This window comes from Phocoena sinus, chromosome 16 (assembly GCF_008692025.1).
Source record: "Phocoena sinus isolate mPhoSin1 chromosome 16, mPhoSin1.pri, whole genome shotgun sequence".
In the NCBI taxonomy this organism is placed as follows: domain Eukaryota; kingdom Metazoa; phylum Chordata; class Mammalia; order Artiodactyla; family Phocoenidae; genus Phocoena; species Phocoena sinus.
In genome coordinates this window covers 24,086,191-24,110,058 of record NC_045778.1, presented here as the reverse complement: position 1 = coordinate 24,110,058, position 23,868 = coordinate 24,086,191, and the positions used below count along the sequence as shown (strand labels likewise).

At 52.4% G+C, this 23,868-nt stretch overlaps 1 protein-coding gene across 1 annotated transcript in view; it reads right to left on the bottom strand.

Moving 5' to 3' along the window:
* Positions 1–23,531, bottom strand: part of CHST3 (carbohydrate sulfotransferase 3) — a 41,897-nt gene extending 18,366 nt beyond the window's left edge. Inside the window, exon 1 of the mRNA XM_032607922.1 lies at positions 22,926–23,531. The gene's annotated coding sequence lies outside the window, so the exon portion shown is untranslated. The remainder of the gene's footprint in view (positions 1–22,925) is intronic.
* Between the last annotated feature and the right edge of the window lie 337 nt (positions 23,532–23,868).

The window sequence follows — 23,868 nt, the reverse complement described above, 5'->3', positions numbered from 1 at the left end:
AGTGACCAGGTTCTGACCTGTGGGGATGTAGGTTAAAGTGATATAAGCCACTTCAAGTCCTGTAAAATGATCCCACACATTCCCCAGGTCCTCTCTTCTCTTGCTGTGACAAGACTGGAGGCCACATGTTCCAACTGGCTTAATACAATGTGGAAGCAGCCCAGATCCTGCGCCGCTGCTTGGAGAGTCACCCCACCTGCATCAGATGTGATGCAAGTACAAAATTAGCCTTTGTGGTGCCGAGCCACCATGACAGGATTTCTGAGATTACTGGGAAGAGAAAAACTCTCAATGCATAAGCCCAGGATCCCCTTCCTGCTTTCTCCTACTGACTGACATTCCTAAGGAGACTTTCTGCACCGGAGAATGTTCATGTAAGGGACAGATGGAGAGGAGAATTTCTTTTGCTCCCTGGTTTTTTTTTCCAATCCTACTGTCTTCAATGCAGAGGATACAGAATTTGGATCGTCCAGGGTGGTCTGCAGTCCCACAGTTTCCTCAAGCCCCCATTTAATCCTTCCTGTTAACAGTAGGCAGGGGCTTTATTCCTTGTGACTCTTCTCTTTTTCACCAGGGAGTTCTGCCCACCATCCAGGCGCCAGATCTGTAGGGGAGTTAGCGGTAGGAGAGAGGGGAGCAGCCTGGGTCTTAGCCCACACCGACTACTGCTATTGTCTGGGCTGATCAATGGCCACGAAGGAGTCCATCTATACCCAGCCCTTGGAGAGGACAGCCGGAGTCTGAAGGTGGGGAGAGAGGTCCAGGCTGTCAACGTCTAACTGCTCTGAGGACTAGACAGGGGGGACTTGCAATCAGACTTGGTTTGGGTGCCAGCTCTCCCATTTATTCTCTAGTGATTTTTTAAAATTAATTAATTAATGTATAGCTGCGTTGGGTCTTCGTTGCGCATGGGCTTTCTCTAGTTGTGGTGAGCGGGGACTGCTCTTTGTTGCGGAGCACAGGCTTCAGTAGTTGTGGCACGTGGGCTCAGTAGTTGTGGCTCGCGGGCTCTACAGCGCAGGCTCAGTAGTTGGTTGTAGTGCACGGGCTTAGTTGCTCTGCGGCATGTGGGATCTTCGCGGACCAGGGCTCGAACCCATGTCCCCTGCATTGGCAGGCAGATTCTTAACCACTGCGCCACCAGGGAAGCCCTCTCTGGTGATTTTAAGCAAGGTATTTAACTGCTCTGAGCCTGGGTCAGCCCTACGGGGTTGTCGTGAGCATCAGGTAAGCTTGTGTGAGGCTCTGAAAATAAGGAGGACTGCATACAGGCTGGTCATCATTACAGGTCTGGACCAGTGTGAGCCAGATCCTGTCTATGCTGATGGCACTGTTGGTTTACACCCTGCACGCACATCTCTCTCCCAGCTGGGCTGCAGGCTGCCGCAGGGGAAGGACACTGGCTGATTCACGTTGCCTTTTCCTATGGAACCAGCCCAGAAAATCCTTGCCTGCTGTGGCTTTGCTGCTGCTATTACTATGGGCCAAGGACCCTCATTTCTGGCATGATTTGGAGGGCCGCTCACCTAATGCATCAGGTCCCAGGCCTAGACACACCTGGATATGGCAGTTGCCAAACAGTTTCAGCCTTCTCAGCTGGGAGGGCAAGTCATTTCGATTCCTGGGCCAAGGCCGATCAATTGGAAGTGGCCGCCTGAAGCGTGTTTGAAAAGGTCGCTCTCCGCAGGAAAAGAGTGTGGTGGCTGCTTGGTGACGTCTACTGCGGCTAGAGCGGTAGCACACCGTTGTGCATTCGCTGAACCTGCTTGAGCACTGCTTTTCGACCCTGACAGCATGTGAGAATTATCTGGAGTTTCAGAAATTGCTGAGGCCCGGGTCCCACACCCAGAGATTAGGATTGAATCGGTCTGGGTATGGCTTGGGTATCGATTGTTTAAAGCTCCCTAGGTGACCGAAGATGGAGAGCCGTGCCTTAGAGAGCACCCAGCTTCCTCAGAGAGCGCCACCTCAGGGCATCTGAGCCAGAGGAGCCGCTGCCGGTGTGCACCCTAGCTCAGCAGCAAGGCCATACTGACAGGAGGGTTGCTGATCTCTTGTTGACCAGGCGTGGATGCCGGGTGAACATGCCAGTATTCTTGTTTTACTTGGGATACGGTGCTTGGGAAGCTTTTAGGCCTATGTTTGAGTGGTCCATCTAAAAGCAGCTCCCTTATACCGTGGCATACTGCTCAGCAATAAAAAGGCATGCACTACAGATACAACAACTTGAATGAATCTGTGAGGTATTGAGTGAACGAAGCCAACTTCAAAAGGTGGCATACTGCATGACTCCATTTATATAACATTCTTGAAATGACAAAATTATGAGATAGCAGAACAGATTAGTGTTGCCAGGAGTTAAAGAATGGTGAGGGCAGAAGGGAAGTGGGCGTAACTATAGTACAGCAACATGAGGGGTCCGTGTGGTGATGGAAATGTTCTGAATCTTGCCTGTATCGGCATCAGTATCCTGGTTGTGATATGGCACTAGAGGTTTGCACCACTGGGGGAAACCGCGTAACGGGTTCAAGGGATCTCTCTGTATTATTTCTTAAAACTGCACATGTATCTGTAATTATCTCAAAACCAAAAAAAAGTGTAATTAAATAGAAAAAAAGAAAAGAAAACCAGCCGCCACAACAGTAGGCAGGTTTTAAAGAGGTCTTTGGAAAATGGAGCTAGAGGTGGATGACAAGATTAAGCAGCAATGGCCTTCCTGGGGCAGGAGTGAAGGAGTTGAGTCCAATCTGGAATTCCGAGTTTGGCTTTTTGGAACACCATGGACTGGCCACCCTCCTGGAGTCTGTTCATGTGCAAGGACAAGCTTGGGGGCTTTCTGAGGAAGTAAAACGATGAGGAGGCCCATCCTCACAGTAGGGGAAGAAGAAAGATGGGGACAGGACTCTGGAGGGGATGACACGACATCTGACCCTCTCATCAGCTGGAAGGCCTGGTGTGAGCTTCAGATAGGAGAGGAGCTAGGAGGCCACTCGGGACTAGGTGCTCGAGCTGTGCTGCCACAGGGCTCAGAGACCCCGAGGAGGCCTGAGCAGGTGGGTCAGACATGGCCTTGAACTGAGGAGATCTGGGCAGCCACGCTAACTGTGCCAGTTACCTTGCACTCAAGGGTTGGTGATACCTGGGGATGGCTGGTTATCTCTGAACTGCTCATGGGACCTACCACGGGGCAGAGCAAGCTTCAGGCTGCTTTATGGCAATTCTGCAGCTTCCAGGCAAGAAGGAGGAAGAGAAGGGTTTGAATAACTAAGGTGGAATTTTTGAAAAGTGCGTATATTTGGGAAAGTACCTAGTGAGCCTCTGGCTAATAAAAGCTCACATTCAACCAGTAAATTCATTTGCTGAGTATTTGCTCTGTGCAAAGCATGGGAAGAGCCATTGGGAATAGAGGGAGGAAAAGAGTCTGTGCCCTAGGGGAGCTGAATCATAACAGAAGTTAACACTTCTAATGAACCAGGCACTGTTCCAAGCACTTCACACACATCAATATATTTAGTGGTCAGGACAACCCTGTGAGAAAGGTACCACAGTACCTTCATAGATAATAATCACCACCCCCTGTTAAAGCAAGCGGTGGCCAAACAACTTGCCCCCAGTTATAAGGTGGGATTGGAACCCAGGAAGTCTGTCTCCATAGTCCACAGACTCAACCACTATGCTGTAGCGCTGAGCGGGCAGATTTAGCCAAAAGGCAGGAGCTGTACAGCAGTGGGCAGATCAGAGTCTTGGCTAGGACCTGTACCAACTTGTGTGACTCTGAACAACTCTCTGGACCTCTTTATATCTCACATTCCTTCTCTAAGACATGCATAGCCCCAAATGCAGGGCTGCAGGAGAGCCTTCGAAGAGATGTGCTTTGGAGGCACTGGGCCATTGCTGGCCTTCCGTGAAATGGGAGCTTCCTCGTCAGCCCAGACAAGCAGTTGTCACTGGCTGCAGGTGACAGTGAGTAGAGTGCTGCTCCTGGCCCCAACCCTGCAGTTCTGCACGGGAGCTGGGTTGCTGCAGTAGGGCCAGGTCCCAGAGACTGAGTGGGCCTGAAAGTCTGAGACAGCATGATGAAATGCAGAGGGAAGAATAGGCTGGCACCCCGTGGGCTCCATTCCTTCAGAATCAAGTCCAAACTCTTCCACATGGTGCTCCACCTGGAAACAACCTGGCCCACCCTAGCATTCCAACTGGTCGTCACATGTTCCCCCATGCAGCCTCCCCCTGGCCAGATGTACCCACCACTAGCAAAGGACACAAAGACAGAACATGGCAGAATTGGGATCTGAATCCATGTCTGTTTGGCTGCAAAGTAGGGGCAGTGCAGTAAGGTGGAGAGGGCACAGATTAAGGGGTCAGATGCACCTGAGTTCCTTCTGTTCCAGCTCTGCCATCCACTAGCTGTGTGACCCCAAGTGAGTGCCTCATATTTCTGTGCGTCGTCTATGAAATACGGTTAGTAATAGCCCTGTATTAACACATTACCACAAACTTTGTAGCTTAAAACAGCACATATTTATTATCTTCCAGTTCTGAATGCCAAGTCCAAGATCAGTTTCACTGGCCTAAAATCACCGTGTCAGCAGGCCTGCATTCCTTCTGGAGTCTCTGGGAGAACCTTCTTCCTTGCCTTTTCCAGCTTCTAGAGGCTGCCTGCTTTCCATGGCTCATGGCCCCTTCCTCCATCTTCAAAGCCAGCAACGGCTGGTTGAGTCTTTCTTAATGTATTACTCAGACCGCCTCTTCTGTAGTCAAATCTCCCTATTATAAGGACCCTGATGATTACACTGGGCCCACGTGGATAATCCAGGATAAGCTCCCTATCTCAAAATCCTTAATCACACTGCAAAGTCCCTTTTACCATGTGATGTAACATGTCCACAGATGTGGGGATTCATATGTGGAGATCTTGTGGGGGGTGGAATTACTCAGCCTCCCACAAGCACGTACCCCATGAAACCGGATGCTGCAAGTTAAATGCTCAGCGTAGTGTTTAGCCAGTAGGAGACGGGTGGTGCTTAATCTCAGCTGGGCATGAGAAGCACTTTGAGAGCTTTTACAAAAATAGTGCCCGGGATTCACTCCTGAAAATGTGGGGGTGGGGGAAGTGTCTATGCTTTGCAATTTTTATAAGCTCCCTAGTGACTCTGTTGGGTAGCCAGGGTGGGGCTGATTATAATAAGCACTGAATTCATGGCAGCAGTTATTCTTATTCCCACAGCTACTTAGCACTGAGCCTCAGCGCCCAGGAGCTGGTCAATAGATGCTTGTTGAATTAGACTGAAGTGAATCACTCCTGGGGCCCCAAACTACCCCTGGGATGGGATGGGAGGGGTGAGAGGGCTTCTCCCTGCTGCATCAGGGCCTGAAGAATGAGGTTCTGTGGGCAGACAGAGGCCTTGGCCTCTGAATCAACCTCACACCCAGAAGTAGCTGCCTGGGGGGCTGGAGTCTTTCCTCGTCTCCGAAGTCCAGTCAAGGGGGCCAACCGGGCAGGATCCAGTCATCAACGGGCCATTGTTAATGGAACAGAAGGGCTCTGTGCCCATTTAACACTTCTCTCCCTCACGAAGCTGCTCCCAGCTGAGGGCTGGCTTCTGGAAAACTGCAGGGCTGGGGCAGGGCCCCAAGGCTACGAAGGGGAAGGGGAAGGGGAAGGATTAGGGGTGGGGGCTGAGTCCCCTGGTTGGAGGAACAGAGGCAGCTTGGAACTATAGGCCAGTTTCAGAAGTTAGCAGGCTGGAAAGCTTGAGTGCTGATGCGGGCACTCAGGCCAGGAAGAGTTTCCCATTAAAGCTGGCAATCCGGGGACAGTGAAATCCACCAGACCCCAACCAGAGCCAGGGGACAGCTTTCTCCATGGTGCTCACACTTCACCTCCCTTCTTCTGTTTAAAAAAACAGAAAGGTGCAATCCACACGGTAAATGGCACTTTCATTGCCTATAGAACAGTGTTTTCAAAAGGGCTGGGGGCGTTTTATGTTCTGTGGGCTTGGTATTAAGAGGCAGGCAATTCAACCAGGGTTGGGCATAAATGCCCTTTTGCTTAGCAGGACCTTTCTTCAGCACTTGATATTAATAGTGAGCTGGATTTCAGGAGTGTGGTGTTGAAGATCCCAAAGACAGTGCCTGATCAGCATCCTCAAAACTGCCAGAGAGAAAAAAAAAAAAAAAACTGCCAGAGACCTACAATGCTTGTGCTAGCCATCAGCAATTATTATCTGTTGAATACAGAAGATCCTCTGGTAGTCTCTGCCAAGGGAGTACATTGTCTTAAAACATATTCTAGGGGCTTCCCTGGTGGCGCAGTGGTTGAGAGTCCGCCTGCCGATGCAGGAGACGCGGGTTCGTGCCCTGGTCCGGGAAGGTCCCACATGCCGCGGAGCGGCTGGGCCCGTGAGCCATGGCCACTGAACCTGCGCATCTGGAGCCTGTGCTCCGCGGTGGGAGAGGCCACAGCAGTGAGAGGCCCGCGTACCACAAAACAAAAAAACAAGAAAAACATATTCTAGGAGGGTGGGATCTCAAAGTAGGCCAGAAGCACCTGGGAACTTGACAGAATGCACATTATCAGGCCCCTCCCCAGACCTCCTCCATCAGAATCTCTCAGGGTGGGCATGGCAAGCTGTCTTAACAAGCGCTGCAAGGGATTCTGATGCACGCTCAAGTTTGAAAATCACTGTTCTAGGGCCATACGTTTCAAATTTCAGCTGTGCAATCAATTTGGTAGGTGGGACAAACTTTTATTTTTTTAAAGAACAGAATTGTATAGACAGAAAATATCAGAGTGTGTTAAGGATGCGTAATAAGGATATGCACAGGTGTCATACGACTTTCGTTTCAGTGATGTGTGTGTGTCTCTGTCTGAGGTTTTGGTCCAAAAGATTGAAAGCCACTGTTCTACAGCCAGAGTGTACTACAGAAGGTCCCCGACTTAAGATGGTTGACTTTTAAGATGGTGCAAAAGCGACATACATTCAGTAGCAACCGTACATGAATTGGGGCTAGGGATATGCCGTTCAATCAGCTGGGGCTCCCAGTCCGTCACCCAGTCACAGTCACGAGGGTAAACAACTGATAACACTTACAACCATTCTACACCCACACAACCGTTCTGTTATAAACTTTCAGTATTCAATAAATTACATGAGAGGTTCAACACTCTATTATAAAATAGGTTTTGTGTGAGATGATTTTGCCCAACTGTAGGCTAATGTAAGTGTTCTGAGCACGTTTAAGGTAGGCTAGGCTAAGCTATGATGTTTGGTAGATTAGGTGTATTAAATGCATTTTCAATTTATGATGGGTTTATCAGGCTGTAACCTCATCATAAGTCAAGGAAGATCTGTGATTCGACCGGCTCCCTTTTTGTAATTTGTCTGAATTTAAAGAGGTTTTAAAGATTCTGGCATGAACAGAAAGATTTGTGCAGTGTATGGAGAAGGTGCTGTGACTGATGGAACGTGTCAAAAGTGGTTTTTTTAGTTTTGTGCTGGAGATTTCTCGCTGGACGATGCTCCACGGTTGGGTAGACCAGTTGAAGTTGATAGCGATCAAATTGAAACAATAATTGAGAACAATCAATGTTATACCACGCAGGAGACAGCCGACATACTCAAAATATCCAAACCAAGCCTTGAAAATCATTTGCACCAGCTTGGTTATGCGAATCGCTTTGATGTTTGGGTTCCACATAAGTTAAGCGAAAAAAAACTCCTTAACCATATTTCCGCATGCAATTCTCTACTGAAACATAATGAAAACGTGTTTTTAAAACAAATTGTGACGGGCAATGGAAAGTGGATACCGTACAACAGTGTGGAATGGAAGAGAGTGGGGCAAGCGAAATGAACCACCACCAACCACACCAAAGGTTGGTCTTCATCCACAGAAGGTGATGTTGTGTATATGGTAGGATTGGAAGGGAGTCCTCTATTATGAGCTCCTTCTGGAAAACGAAACGATTAATTCCAACAAGTACAGCTCCCGATTAGACCAACTGAAAGAGGCACGTGACAAAAATCGTCCAGAATGAGTCAACAGAAAACGCATAATCTTCCATCAGGATAACACAAGACCGCATGTTTCTCTGATGACCAGGCAAAAACTGTTACAGCTTGGCTGGGAAGTTCTGATTCATCCTCCATATTTACCAGATATTGCACCTTTGGATTTCCATTTATTTTGGTCTTTACAAAATTCTCTTAATGGAAACAATTTCAATTCCCTGGAAGACTGTGAAAGGCACCTGGAACAGTTGTTTGTTCAAAAAGATAAAAAGTTTTGGGAAGATGGAATTATGAAGTTGCCTGAAAAATGGCAGAAGGTAGTGGAACAAAATTGTTCAATAAAGTTCTTGGTGAAAATGAAAAAAAAAAAAAAAAAGATCCTGGCATAAAAGTTCCCTTGCCCCACACCAGGCCCTCATGTAGGTTATTGAACAGATGAGAGGGGCTGCTTTGGGGGCAGACAGCCTCTTTACAACACTGGCCTAAAGCTAAATTAAATTGTGCATTTCCCCCATGTTTATAAAACTTTCTGTCCCTCCGCTGCCCCCCTTTCTTTATATATATGCCTAGAGAAGTATGTGGACCAGATAGCTAACCAGTTACATCTGGATGTAGGGTTGAGGGGTGATTTGTTGCTTTCTTCTCAGTATTCATCCATTTTACTTGAATTTTGTATGTTAAACATCTATCATTATTACAAAAATAAAGCCATTACTGGTGGCACAGTGGCTAAACTCTACGCTCCCAATGCAGGGGGCCGGGGTTTGATCCCTGGTCAGGGAACTAGATCCCACATGCATGCCGCAACTAAGGAGCTCATAAGCTGCAACTAAGACCTGGTACAACTAAATAACTAAATATTTTAAAAATAAAATTAAAAAATAAAATAAAGCCACTACTTAAAAAATATAAAGCCGAGGAGGGTCCATCGCTGTGTGGAAAAGGGAAGGCATCTGCCAAGACGGGATAGTGCTGCCCAAAGGGCCACCCCTCCCCCATTCATGCCCTAAGTCTGAGCCCAGACCCCACGTGTCCCCAGAGCCCTCCCCCACATTCATAATGATTCCCTTAGAGGAAGAGCACCGTCCCCCCCTACCCCACATCTGTCACCCTCTTAGAAAGCCCTTTGGCAGCTCCAGGTTCTCACACCAGCCCTCTGGATCCTTACTGCCACCCTCTCCTTCCTTAATCAGATTTGAAAGGGAGGTACAAAGAAGCTAAGTGGGGCTTCCCTGGTGGCGCAGTGGTTAAGAATCCGCCTGCCAATGCAGGGGACACGGGTTCGAGCCCTGGTCCGCCACTACTGAGCCTGCGCTCTAGAGCCTGTGAGCCATAACTACTGAGCCCGCGTGTCGCAACTACTGAAGCCCACGCACCTAGAGCCTGTGTTCCGCAACAAGAGAAGCCACCCCAATGAGAAGCCCTCACACCGCAACGAAGACCCAACACAGCCAAAAATAAATAAATAAATAAATTTATTTTTTTAAAAAAAAGAAGAAGTTAAGTGACTTGCCCAAGGTCACCCAGCAGGAGGTACAAGGCCAGGACGTGAAGGGCAGGGTCTGCTGAAGGCCAGTCTCAAGGACAGGGCTCTCCCAGCAGCATTCCTCTCCGCCTCGCGCCATTCACTTTCCGCTTTATGTTAGAGTTAATGTTTGCTGTACAGCACCTGATAAATATGTTGGGGAAGAAGAAAGGAGGGGAGGAGCAGGGAGGAAGGGAGAGGAAAGGAGGGGAGAGGAAAGGAGGGGAGAAGGGGAGGGGAGCAGGGAGGCCTCTGGTCACACTCAGGATAGGAGTGGACCTTACCTGTGTGAGCCCCTAGGGGACTCTGAACATTCAGTCCAGCCAAGAGGCAGCAGAGTCTGGTCACATCACCGTCACCAGGTCCTGACCCCACAGGCCCCCGTTGCAGGCCCCTGCCCAGCCAGACCAGAGGGCAAAATGGAGAAGGGGCAGTGGGGAGCACCGGTTTCACGTGGAGCCTGAAGGAGCCACACTTGGAAGCTGGGGACAGCCAGGGGCTAGCTGCCTGGAGCTGCGGGGGATGAGGGACGTGGGGTGGGTGAACCCAAGGTGACCCCTGAGGGATGTGGGCAGCCAGCACCGCTTGTAAGGGACAGTCTTAGGCAGAGCTGCACTCTGCAGGCGGCCCCTACTACTTCCTGAGCTGCAGTTTTTCAGTTGTGCCTCAAAAACGGTGGCGGAACTGGAAGCCCAGTGGAGTATGATTTGTTTTAAAACTAGATAATTTAAAAGCAGCTTACACACAAGAAACTAATATTGCCGGTTGCCTTCGTGGAAAGACCTGGGTGTCTGGGTCAGGCGTGGGAAAGAGATTTCACCACATATCCTTTTGTACCTTTCCAATTTTATACCATGGGCATGGATTACTTATTTTATAAAATTTAATAAAAATAAAATAAAAGCAGGTATCAGTTTTCTACCTGTAGAGGCAGAGGCAAAGTTCTTCTGAGGTGAGACTCTCATTTCGGAAAAGTCATTTGAACACGCTTTTGAATTTAAGCAGAGGCAAAGCCAAAATCTTATTGCAGAAGCAAAATCTGGGGGCAGTGAGAAGCAGAACTGCCCCTACAGTCGAACGTAACAGTCTACTTTCTCTGTGAGAAAAGTGACAACTCTCCAGAAATTATTACTGTGGTGATCAGGCCTGAGACTGACAAGGACGGAGTAACTGGCTTTGGTCCCCTCCCTCCTGTGGGGGGAGGGGTGTCTGGAGGAGCCGCCTTGTACACTGGGGAATCCTGGGGGATTCCCAGACATCTTTGGAGAGGGCAGGTGTACTTGTGCTGACCACGTGGGCCTTGGGCATTAAAGGGGACAAGGGATCCCTGAAGGCTGCAGACCCCACAGACCTCTGCGAATCTGGCACCTGTCTGTGGAGAGCAAGGCAGGGTGTCACATGCTGGGTAATCACCAAGGCCAGGCCTCTCGTGGAGGCCCTTTGTTTCCTGGCCCTTCCATAGACAGGCTCTGCCAGGGCCAGTGTGGGGCTGGCACTTGGGCAGAGAAGGAACCTGCCCCTCGAAGCCTGGGGAGGAGCTCTATGGTTTCAAAAGTGCTCCCAGAGAAATGGTGACTCATAGCTCAAGGGAAATCAGAGCTTTTCTCACTCCAGAGGTTATTCGCCTTGCAACATCAGGATCTGGTGATTGCAGATGAATCAGAAATGCAGGCCTGAGAACAGCCAGCCTGCGCGGCTCAGTGTCAGAGGGCAGGCTAACCCCTCCCTCCTTCTGTCTGTCTCTTGGCAGAAAGAAGACTTAAAGAGTCTCAGTTCCTCTCTTTTCCGGCCAAGGGAGTTCCGGTGCACCAGAAAACCTCTCTAAGCCTCAACGTCCTCACCTGTTAAATGGGGATAACCGTGCCTCCCTAGCTAGGTCGTGGTGAGAGTGAGAGGGCACCACTCAGCACAGGGCTGGCCACCAGCCCCTCCTGCGGTCTGGGAGGGAGCTGTGAGTGGCAGCAGCAGCTGCAGCAGCCTTGCATCCTGCACCCACAGACTGGGCTGAGGAAGCTGGCACCTGGCCCCTTGCTTGACTCATACTCCTTTTCCAGGTTTGGCCTTTAAAACCAGGACAGGCACCCCCTGAGCCCCGGTGCTCCTTCCAGAGGGGAGAGTCTCACCCCAAATGGCCACGTCAGCAGGGTTTGCTAGGCCAAAGAAGCTGGAGCTCTCTGTCACCTCCTAAATGTCTCCACAACCTCCAGCAAGCTCTGGGGCGTAACCCACACTCTGAGATGAAAATTCTCCTGGCACTTCCTGTCTGCACCACACAATTTGGCAGACATAGGTTTGGTACAGCCCACATCCTGTGATTCTCTGATGGCTTTATTTGAGGCTGGAGTGGCTAAGAGCATAGGCACATCTGGAGTTGGACAGCCGAGTGTTTGAATTCTGGCTATGTGACCTTGGACAAGTCACCTAACCTCTCTGGGCCTCAGCAATGGCACCTATAAAATGGGGCTACCTCATGCAATCAGATTGACACAAATAAATCACTCAGCCTGAGGATGCCTAGTACATAAAGAGCTCTCAGATACTCAACTGTACCTTCTAGGAAGGCGGAGGCTGCTGGGACCTGGCATAGCATGAGCACACAGCTCAACCAGGCTTTACTTATAAAAAGTGATTCCAGGGCTTCCCTGGTGGCGCAGTGGTTGAGCGTCCGCCTGCCGATGCAGGGGACACGGGTTTGTGCCCCGGTCCGGGAAGGTCCCACATGCCGCGGAGCGGCTGGGCCCGTGAGCCATGGCCGCTGAGCCTGGGCGTCCGGAGCCTGTGCTCCGCCACGGGAGAGGCCACAACAGTGAGAGGCCCGCGTACCGCAAAAAAAAAAAAAAAAAAGTGATTCCAATGGAATAGCAGGCACCATTCTTTTTTTTTCATTTTATTTTATAAATTTATTTATTTACTTATTTTTGGCTGCGTTGGGTCTTCGGTGCCGCGCATGGGTCCTCTACAGTTGCGGCGAGCGGGGGCCACTCTCCGCCGCGGTGTGCGTGCTCCTCACAGCAGTGGCCTCTCCCATTGCGGAGCACAGGCTCTAGGCGTGTGGGCTTCAGTACTGCGTCTCGTGGGCTCAGTAGTTGTGGCTCGCGGGCTCCAGAGCGCAGGCTCAGCAGCTGCGGCGCACGGGCCCAGCCTCTCTGCGGCATGTGGGATCCTCCCGAACCAGCGCCCGAACCCGTGTCCCACGCATTGGCAGGCGGATTCTTAACCACTGCGCCACCAGGGAAGTCCTGCAGGCACCATTCTTAAGGGAAGAGCAGCTCTAAAAACTCGACACGGCTGTCCCCTTCCCATCCAGAATTCCCATCACAGGCCTGGCGTGGAGGCCCTTTTGGAAGCTGTTCAGGTTCATGATCACTTCCAGAAGCTCCTGCCTCATTCGGGTTTATGAGTGGGGGCAGTGTGGAGGCCGCAGGCAGGGAGGGGAGCAGTGGGAAGATGGGGCTACAGAGGTTGGGGAGAACTCAGGGCAGAAAGCCAGGGAGCTGACCTGGCCCTGCTGCCTGGGTGTGAGGGTCCCCTTGCAGGACTTTGGGCACGAGGACTGGCAGGTGGGCAGCAGACAGCAAGACTCAGTGATGTCATGTTTTCCCAAAATGACTCAATGGCTTGTCCCTGAGCTCTGAATGGTGAGCTGTGTGCTGTGGCCTTGGGGCCTCCTCATCTCCTTGCCTTCCAGGCTTGCCTGCATCTCTCCTTCCCCTGTCACCTCCCACTCTCCCAGCCTAGGGACCCATGGCTACAGCACTCATGCTCTGCTCCTGGCTGCGACTCCAGCCCAGGGGATGTCCCCATGCTGCCTCTGTCACATCTCTCTGAATCTCCGTGTTGAAGAAAGAGCTAAGTGCCAGACAGACCTGGGTTTCATTACTACCTCTGCCTCCACCTGGCTGAGTGACCCTGGGCAGGTTACTCTGCCTCTCTGAGCCTGTTTCCTCATCTATAAAATGGAGACTTTGCTAACAATTCTGCTAGGTTGTATGGGGCTCAGTGAGAAGGTCTGTAAAGTACTTGGCACACAGCAGGTGTTTAGCAAACAGAAAGTATGACATCCAAAGGCCTCTATGATCTGACCTCAATTTACTTTTCTAGCTGCTTTAAAAAAAAATAAGGATAATAGCTCAGTCTTCTTGATGCTGTGTGCCAGGTACTGCTCTAAACACTTGTACGGAAACACATTTTATTCTCCTGTCACCCCCACGTGATGGGTACTATTAGTATCTCCATTTTACAGATGAGAAAACAGGCACAGAGACGTTAAGCAACTTGGCCATGGTCACACAGCCAATAAGTGGGGATTGAGGGTCCTCGTGCAGGCAGCCTGGCTCTAGAGCTTACACATGTAACCACAACTCCATCCTGCCTCATTTCTTCTTTGTGCATCCTACAAATTGAAGTTCAGCCCAACTGGACTCCTCACCAACCTTTGCATTCAATCTGAACTTTCCCGTGCCTGTGCTTTTGCCCAGGTTCCCTTCTTGCACTGGAACCCCCACCTCCTCCATGAAGCCTTTCCCAAGTCCTCCCTCATGTCCACCTTTGTGGGCTCATCACAGTTGGACTCAAAGGTGGTTATTTGTGCCTAGGTGTCCTCTCCTCTTCTTGCCTAGAGGCACCTTCTGCTATCCCCAGCCAACCTGGCATGGTTTCAGGCATGAGCAGGCACCCAGACAGGCGGTGCCCTGGCCAGAGCACCTAATGTGTGCTACCTGGGTGGTGTGGATGGGAACCCAGCACGCAGGGCCCTACTACTTCTGTGAGGACAGCTCAAAGGCTGCAACTGGAACCAACCCTGGGAGGCAGCCTGCCAGCTGGGATTCCTTCTCTCTGCTCAGGGGAAAGGACTCAGCCATGGGGGGCCTCCATTGCTTGGGGGTCAGCTTTGAAGCCCGGAGAGGATGAATGAATGTCCGTCCAGAAAGGGGACAGGACTGAGAAACGCTTGCTGGTGGGGTTGAGTAGTGAGGCCCATAGTGCATCCATCCACCAGGCCACCTAATTCAAAGAGGCCTCTTGGAGCGTTTCAGGCCCATCCTTGGGATCCCAGCCCAGTGCCCACAGGGTAGTAACTGCAAGAGGCCATCTGCCCAGGGTCTCACTCTCCCATTCCCTCCCTGTCCCACATAGGGCCTCTGGTCCACATCAGCTGCCCCCTTCCACACACCATGACTCCCACCACCTCTGCCCAGACACTGATCACTCCCTAGGCATCCAATCACGGGAGCCTGGGCACCATCCAGTGCCTCCTTCCTCCTGCGGCCAGGTTTCACACCCATCACTCATGGTCCCACAGTCAGGCATGGGTACTCAGCGCGTGCCTGGGGCTGTGCTAAGCACTGGAGACACAAGGGGAACAAGGCAGACTCTGTCCTGCTCGCAGAGCTCACTACCTGGTGGAGACCACAGACCATGAAAGCAGCCAGGGCAACACAGCGGGGCAAAGTGTGAGGACGGGGACGTGCAGGCAGCCATAGGGAGGGCCACTGACCAAGGCTTCTAGAAGGAGACATCCAAGCTGAGGCCTGAGGATGAAGGGAGCTGACCATGAGAAAAGAAGGAAGGAGAGAGTGTTCTGGGCAGCTGGAAAGGCTACAGAGAGCAGGACATGTGCATCGGGAAAGAGGTCAGTTTGGAACCTGGAACACCAAGTATGTGACAAGGGCTGGTGAAAGAAGAGGCTGGGGATGATATTCACTGGGAGATCACAGGGCCCAAGGAAGCCATTCGGGGACTTCCCTCGTGGAGCAGTGGTTAAGAATCTGCCTGCCGATGCAGGGGACACGGGTTCTAGCCCTGGTCCGGGAAGATCCCACACGCCGCGGGGCAACTAAGCCTGTGTGACACAACTACTGAGCCTGCAAGCCACAACTCCTGAGGCCACGTGCTGCAACTACTGAAGCCTTGCACGCCTAGAGCCCCTGCTCCGCAACAAGAGAAGCCACTGCAATGAGAAGCCCGGGCACCACAACAAAGCGTAGCCCCCGCTTGTGGCAACTAGAGAAAGTCCAGCGCAGCAACGAAGACCCAACGCAGCCAAAAATAAATAAATAACTTTATTTAAAAAAAAAAAAGGAAGCCATTCGGCATCTTTAGCAGCTCGGCGCTTACTCCACGGTAAGGTTTCTGTCTTGCCGGAATGGCCTTCGGGGAGACAGAGGCCCCCAATCTGCCAGTTCTTCCTTGCCAATAATTTAAATCCCTTCTGCTGCCATCGGCGTCACTTTCTGAGAGCTGCCATTGCCAAGGGGAAGCAGCAATCAGCAGATGGCCGGCCTCGCAAAAGAGGCTGTTGTATGAGGGCAGTGCCCTGCCCAGTGAGCCCTGGGGAAGGCCGAGGCTCAGACTTGGCTTGCAGCACCCCTGAGGCCAGCCTCCCCAGCACTTCCCAGTCAGACACCAGCAGCATGCCCCGGCCACAGTTACGAAATGACTGTCCTGGTGAGCCATTCCACCTCTCCGGCTGTGGCCCCAGCAAGACGGACACACCCAGGGTCAAGAGCACTGACTCTGAAGCCAGGCTGCAGGCCTCAGGCCCAGCTCTGCACTCGTCAGCAGTGGGGTGCCAGCAACTTATCCCATCTGTCTGGTTCTGTCTGCCCGTCTGTACAACAGTGAGCACAACGGTACCTATCTTGAGAGCATCCTGTGAGAACTCGGTGAGTGCAGGCCAAGAAGGCACTAATTAAGCACAGGGCTGTGCTTGCTAAGCTGTTAGTGGTAATATTTCCTGTGTCCCCAGCCCCGAGGCACCTGCACCAGATGGAAAAGGAGGAGGAAAACTAAAAGGAAAGTAGCATCTCTCAGAATAAGAAGAGGACAGGGTGCCATTACCCCTGAGGTCACGGGGGGATGGGGTGGGGGAGTTCCAGTTCTTCATCCTGTGAGGATGACTTCCCCTTCCTGGTTCTAGGTTTGCAATCTTGGGCCTCTTCAGGCGTGTCTATCCTAACCCTGCTGAGACAGGCCCCAGGCATCCTCCAGAGGACAGCCAGGGGCCACAGCCCCGGCTGCCCACCTCGGAAGTTGTGAATTCTTTGCTAAAAATCACTGCAGTCTCAGCCAGGACGGTGGCCCAGTTTGTTTTCAGAATACTTCCTCAGATAGCCCTATCTTGGCTCAGACATGTTAGCACTTTCCAGAATCCTGCAGATGGTGAGGCAGCTGGAGAGGAGAGAAGAGGAGGGAAGCAGGGAAGAGAGTGGGAGAGGCCTGGGGCCAACGTTCAGGTAGCTGCACGGGCCCACATAGGCACGGGCATCGCACAGCGTGCTCGGACAGACGCACACAGGATGGGAAGGGGGTCAGACGGTAGAGGGGGTTTTTCAACCGTCTAAGCTATGGAGCCTTCTTATGAACCAGAGCTTTCCTAGGAAACCCAATATGTAGAAAAGATAAATGGGGGACTTCCCTCATGGTCCAGTGGTTAAGAATCCACCTTCCAATGCAGGGGACGCGGATTCGATCCCTGGTCGGGGAACTAAGACCCACATGCCGTGGGGCAACTAAGCCCGTGTGCCACAACTACTGAGCCCACATGCCACAAGTAGAGAGAAGCCTGCACACTGCAATGAGGAGCCCACGTGCCACAACTAAGACCCAATGCAGCCAAAAATAAAATAAATAAATAAATATTTTTTAAAAAAAGATAAATGGGGGGAGAGGCCTGGATCCTCCCTCCCATCAGACCTCTGAGGGGTCCTCGTTGAACCCTGGGGCTCCAAGGAAACTAGTTTGAAAACTGATGCTGCTAAAGGAATCATACCCTTCTCTGGGGGGAGTTAGTGCCCACATTGTTTTAAGATAATGAGCTTCTGAGCTCCCCTGGTGGCGCAGTGGTTAAGAATCTGCCTGCCAATGCAGGGGACACGGGTTCGAGCCCTGGTCCAGGAAGATCCCACATGCTGCGGAGCAACTAAGCCCGTGCGCCACAACTACTGAGCCTGTGCTCTAGAGCCCGCGAGTCACAACTACTGAAGCCCACATGCCTAGAGCCCGTGCTCCGCAACAAGAGAAGCCACTGCAACGAGAAGCCCGCACACCGCAACAAAGACCCAACTCAGCCATAAATAACTAAATAAATTTATAAAATAATGAGCTTCTTAAGGGAAGACGAAATGATGTTTCTAATAAATTCTAATTCGAGTCTAGTACAGAGAATGCCACACATCCTGAGAATCAGGACTCAGAAAGTGCAAAGTGATTGATCCTATTCGCTGACAAGTTTGTGAGCACCCCTCTGGGAAGTACTGTGCCCTTGGGCCTGAATATCTGGGGCATAGAATATGTGGTGAGCGATAGTTAGAACACCTAGCTGCGTACAGGCACGTTTCTAAACTCCTCACAGATACAAATTCACTTATAGCCCCATTACTTATAACCCATTACCATCCCCCTCTTACTGATTAGGAAAGTAAGGCCCAGAGAGGTTAAGTAACTTGCCCAAGGTCACACAGTTACTAAGCAGTACGGTAGGCATTCTGGCTTTAGAATATGTACTCTTCACTATTACATAATTTGCCTTTTGGGATGAGTGCATTCCTGTGCTTATGTATGTGTGTGTGTGTGTGTGTATATTTTGGCTCATGATGATGTGTGCTAATCTGTATGTGGGTGTGCAGCCTCTTTCCAAACAAGACTGCAAGCCATGGGGCTTACTCCTCAAATTCTCTCTTGGAAGCCTGACAGCAACAGGCCAAAGGGGCTCCTGCGTGGAGGCGGGACCCAGAGCCTCAGGGGGATGCCTGTTCCCCAGATCCCAGGGGTTTCAGTTTGCTGACCCAGCTTGGCATAGGCACATCAATGGAAAGGCCCCCAGGCCCCTCCCTGGGACTGAGTGGAGCCCTCAGCTGCCAATCCCACCAGGGAAATACCCCCACCCTAGCACCCTGGTTCTCCCCTTCTCACTGGGTGCTGGGTTTTAGAGTGGGTCAACTGAATTAAATGAAGTTATTATGTTATCACGAGTTTACTTCATACTCCACAAAGAAACTAACAACAGTGAACTCACACCACCAGAGCCCTAAACTGATAGGGCCTAAGCTCATAGGACTCCGGTCAAAAGCAAAGACCCCTGACATTCTGGTTAGTCCGGGTAGCCCTACACCGTAAATGGGGTTTTTAGGGTTTCTTCACATGGGAGCCCACTTTGGAGAAAATTAGCTTTGGCCCATCCGCTCTAAACTGATGTTTAAGATGTAAAGCTTCCTCAGATGCCACAAAATTGGAAAAAGCCCCAACATTCTCCATCAACAAAGTCAAACTCACCTCGAGCAGGGCTGAGGCAGGGAGACTTCCTCAGATGGAGCAGGGCTGTGCTGCAACCCCTAGCTGTCTCTTCTCCCACATTCTCCTCTTGTCCCCAGCCACCAGTATGCCAGCTTCCCAGTGTCCCGGACAGCTGGCGGTGGGTGTGTTCCCCGACTTTTGAGGCTCCGAGTCAAGGAGGAGGGGCTGGATGGGGAGGACGCAGGAAGGAGGGAGCGGGTAAGGCAGCCGGTGAGCCAGGTGTGAGCACAGAGGCCAAAATAGAGTTTCCCAGGCTAGCTGTTTACTTGTGGCATTCAGGAGAGGCTGAGCTGGGAATTGGCTTATTTATTTTACACGCTTTTCCTCCAAATCCTTTTCAGACAGCCCTCTGGAATCCCAGTGATAAATTTCCCAGAGTCTAAAACAACCCAGCACACAGCCATCTCTGTGGGGCAGGGGGGTAAGGGAAGGCATGGGGGGAGGGTAGAGGCATAGAGAGGGAGTGATGGGCCGCTAGAGACCTTAAGTTACTGGTGGTCAGGGGCTCCTGTGGCCTGCATGCCCCTCCTTCCAAGTTTGCAGAGGGGGGGATGTGCAGGAGAACCAGCCTGATTTAGGGTGATGAAGACGTGGGCTGAGACCTTCAAGCACAGAACAAACTGTCCAGCCTGCCAGAGGCCACCCCACACCCAGACGTGGAATCTACATGCTCAGGGCAGGACAAGCAGTGTTCTTCCACCTGTTTAAGCAAAGGGGACAAGCATTTCTGTTTAAGGAATGAAAAGGAGAGCTGTTTTCCTTTCCTCCTGCGTGACTTCATGAAGGGCAGAGGCCTCTCTGAGTGTTTCCTCACGGCAGATTCCCTTGGCTCCCCGCTTTACCACTTCCCAGCAGAGGCACTCACAGCCCCTCCCTGGTGTTCACCCATCATCTGACAATGTTCCTAAGTACCTCCGTGTGTCACACACTAGGACAGGGCCAGGGGTACAAAGATTAATAGCCCCCGCCCCTCGGATGGGGCAGCTTCTCCCCACACCCAGTCTCCCAACTTCCATCCTGGACAGCGAGTCCACACCACAGTGAAGCAGGGAGAGGGCGCCCGTATCTTTGCAGCTCAGCACTGCGAACGCTCCGGCACTCACCCAGGTGGGCTCGCTGTGGAAGGTGGGCAGGGCCAGCTGGGCAGTGCTTATCTTCTGCTCCTTGTTTAAGGTTGCCAGCTTTCCCCATGCCGTGAACACCTGTACCAGAGGATCTGGGCGTAGAGATGCGGGTGGGCAGAGCTGTGAGAATTCTTCCCCAACGGGGGTAACCCCCTCTCAGCCTTGGGGCTGGGGAGATAGAATACCAACCAGGCAGAAAACACAGCTGCCCCTAAGTGCCTGCAGGGAGTCCTGAAGGCAGCATGGCTTGCACTTCCTCCTTAGCTTTGTGACCTTGGGCTGCCACTGCACCTCTCTGAGCCTCATTTCCTCATCAGCAAATCAGGAATGAGAACCACTGTCCCTGTGGGGCCTGTGTGAGAAAGCATAAGCTGGGGACCCGGTGAGTCATGTGGTTATCGCAGCCCCTGGTTGCCCCAGCTTTCCCCATCCATCCCTCCTGAGGACCAGACACCACCACGGAGTCTAGCTCTCCTGGGCATGTGGTGGGTGGTGGGAAGGACAGCCGTGACATGCCCCTTCATATTCAGGTGAGGGCTGATTTCCCTGTGTGATAGATGTCTCCCCTGGCAAGGGCCGAAAGGGAAAGGAATATAGTCATCCCTTTGAGGACATTTACCTGGCAATTGCTTCCAAACCCAAACCTGCGACTTGTATGGTCACGAGTGGTAGCTTTGTCCCCATTTCTCACATAAGCAGTGAGTCTGCTCTCGCCGGAATTACTCCAACGTCTCCCTGCAGTCACTTCCAAACCCCCATCGTTTCCTGACTCCAAATCCACACGGAAGGCTCTAGCAGCCTGGTGCCACCCAGCCTTCGATTTCCATGACCCATGGTGTAACCCAGGCTAGGCAGAGTGTGTGTAAAAAGAGGACTGTAGTCAGGGGCCCCAGGACCCAGTGAGTGCATCAGCGTTGCTTCCTTGTTGCTATGGAGAACCAGTTAGGGACCTTAGAGACAGCTGGGCATGGTGGAAACAGCATGGGTTCCAGAGTCAGACTGTCCAGTTTCAAATCCTGGCTTTGTCCCTCACCAGCTGTGTGACCCCCAAAAAATTACTTAACCTTTCTGAACCTCAGTCTCCTAATCTGTAAAATGGTGACAAAACGCTAACTTCATAGGGATATAAGGTCTTGATGAGATAACGTAGAGCTCTTGATTCACAGAAGACATAAATAAGGTGGAAAGGTGATATTGGGAAGGGATTGGCTGCAGTGTTCCGCCTGAAATTGGGGGTGGCCAAGCCCAGATCACTCTCTCGCTCATCTGGGGCCACAATCCTGGGTGCTGCCTACGTACTTTGCTAATTTCAGGATTCAGACCACTTAGAAGCTTCACATGCACACCAAACCTAGTCACAAAGGGCCAGGGGTGGGGTGGGGGAATGACACATTTCTTTGTGATTACATGGCCAAGTTGCACCACATCCTGGCATGTTCCCAATTCCATGAAGGTAGGGAATCATTCTCAGGATTGTTTGCAATCCCAGTTCCAGGAACATGAGATGTTTCCACTCCTCTGGGAAGCTCATGCCAGCTGGTGCAGAGGAACCCACCCAATACTCAGTACAGGGACTGTGATTGCCCCCTCTACCTGCTGCCACCACAGAGCCAAGCCACTGCTGGAGGACACAGCTCCTAGACCCTTCATGAGACCCATCTCCTTCCAGGCCAGTAGGAGCCAGGAAGAACACTCCACGACACTCCCAGCTTAGCCAGATGCAAAAATGGAGACTTTCTTACTGCCCCTCTTAGGGAAGCAGAGGCCAATGCTAAGACTCACGTCCCCAATGCCAGCCCACAGGGCACAACAGAACCTGCTGCTTGGGCTAAACAGATCAGGCAGGGCTCCCTGGAACCACTCAGGGCCCCCTCCTCTGCAGATAGACCAATTCCAACCTAGCCGAGGCCATCTGGCTTGGCTCACAGAGTGTCCTTAACATATATGAATTATTGGTGTCATTATTCATCAAACAACTATTTATCGAGTACCAACAATGCTAGGCACTGTACTAGATCCAGGACAACCTTTGAAACATCCTGGAGCCCCGGACACCAAGGGCATCTGAAAACAGACACAACTTCAGGTGCAATGAAAATAAATATGGCTTCAGGACTGCCCTGCTTTCTCCATGACCTTGGAGTGTTAAACATCCCCTACCACGTTTTACATATACACACCCAGGGCTGGAATCTCCTCAGCCCACCCGCCCTGGAAGTCTCTCTGAGGAAGCACATCCGCTAGGGGGAAGGGTCTGTGCTTCCCTCGCAGGCCCTGTCACTGCCACCACCCAGCTGTCCAGGGCAGCACCGCCTGCCAGCCTTTTCTACTCTGCTCACAGACCCTAACACGCCTGGTCTGAGTTTATGAGTCACTCCCTCCTTTCTCCCGGCCTCGCCTCCGGAAGGGCTGCGCACACCCAGACACATCACCCAGACACCGAGTTTCCACGCCAAACTCGCTCCTGATGAACCCGGAGAGCTGACTGAAATGTCTGATTTCCCCTCCCCACTTCTCAGCCTCGAGGTCCCGGCCACGACTTTTCAAAGACAAGGCAGCCCCTCTCCTGCCCGTCTCGCTTTGGGGACACCTCACTGTGGGGCTGCAGGGGCAGCAGACAAAGACAGTGGATTTATCTGAGGCTGGAGGACATGCTTGGTCTAAAGATCCGAACGCCCGCACTTCCGGAATTGCACGGTTCGGTCTGAAGCGTGTGCGTGCGTCTGTGGCTCGATGGGTGATGAGCTGTGCGTATGTGGCAGTTGTGAATCTGGGTGCAGTGGGTCTGGAGGTGTGGGTGCCTGCGCTGAGCTTTCCCCGCGCCGAGAACTCCCTCTCCCACCTTCGGTTTCGCCCCCTCTTCCTCCAAAGTTTGGCGCGCGCGCCCGATCGGGGATGGTGGGGTGCGCACCGCTGGGCCATCTCCCGGTCCCAGAGGCGGTTCCGGGATGCCGGTGCCCTACTTACCCAGCCACCGAGCCTCCTCCAGCGGGGGCGGATCCGACTTTCCGAGGCAGGGGTCCGGCGCGGGCAGCATCCGCCCGCAACTTTGCCCTCCTCTCGGCAGGACCAGGCAGAAGCGGCTTCGGCCAGGGACGGCGGCGGGGAGGGAAGGAGGCTCGGCCCCGCGGGTTCGCACGGTGGGCGGGAAGCGGCGCCAGGAGGGCGCCGTCCTGCGCAGCGAGCGAGCGGTCCTGCCTGGCGCCTTCCCCGTTCGGCCCGAGTCCGCGAGCGGCCGGCAGTGGCGGCGGATTCCTGAACTGCGTCCAAGGCGCCCGGGGAGCCCTCCTCCTCCTCCTTTTCTCCCTCACCACACCCAGCTCCCACCCCTGCGCCCCCGGCAACTTGGGAACCGCTGGCGAAGTTGGCGCAGCTCGGGCTGCGCGACGGGCCTCCGGGTGGAAGCAGGGAAGGAGAGGGAGGAGCTGAGGGGGAGCGGGCCGCCGTCGCCCCAGCCCCTGGGGAGCTGCGCGCTGCAGGACCCCTCTGTGGGCCTTTGTTCCCAGCGCTGCGCCTCCGCCCGCCTGTCCCCTGGGACTCTCTTGAAGCCACTGGGATCCCTACCCGCTTTCAGAGACGCTGAGAAGAGCTCCCCTCCTGGGTTGGGAGGGGCGGGGGAGGGTTGGAAGGGAGGTGGCCTGGAGATCCCCGTGGCTTCGCTCTGCCAGAGCCCCTCAAGTCCTTCCCGCCTCCCATCCTATTGAAACGGAGTCTTTCTAAAACCTGAGTTCCCTTAGGAGTTTATGATTAATGTGTCTATCCAAAACTTTATTCCCTTTCTTGTCCCCTCTGACTTCAATCCTGTGCTAACTGAACACTAGTCAACCAGAGTCAGTTGACTAAAATTGCTGCTGTTGAGAACATGGTTAATGTACTAAGGTTGCCGGTGTGAATTACACTGTTAATGTAC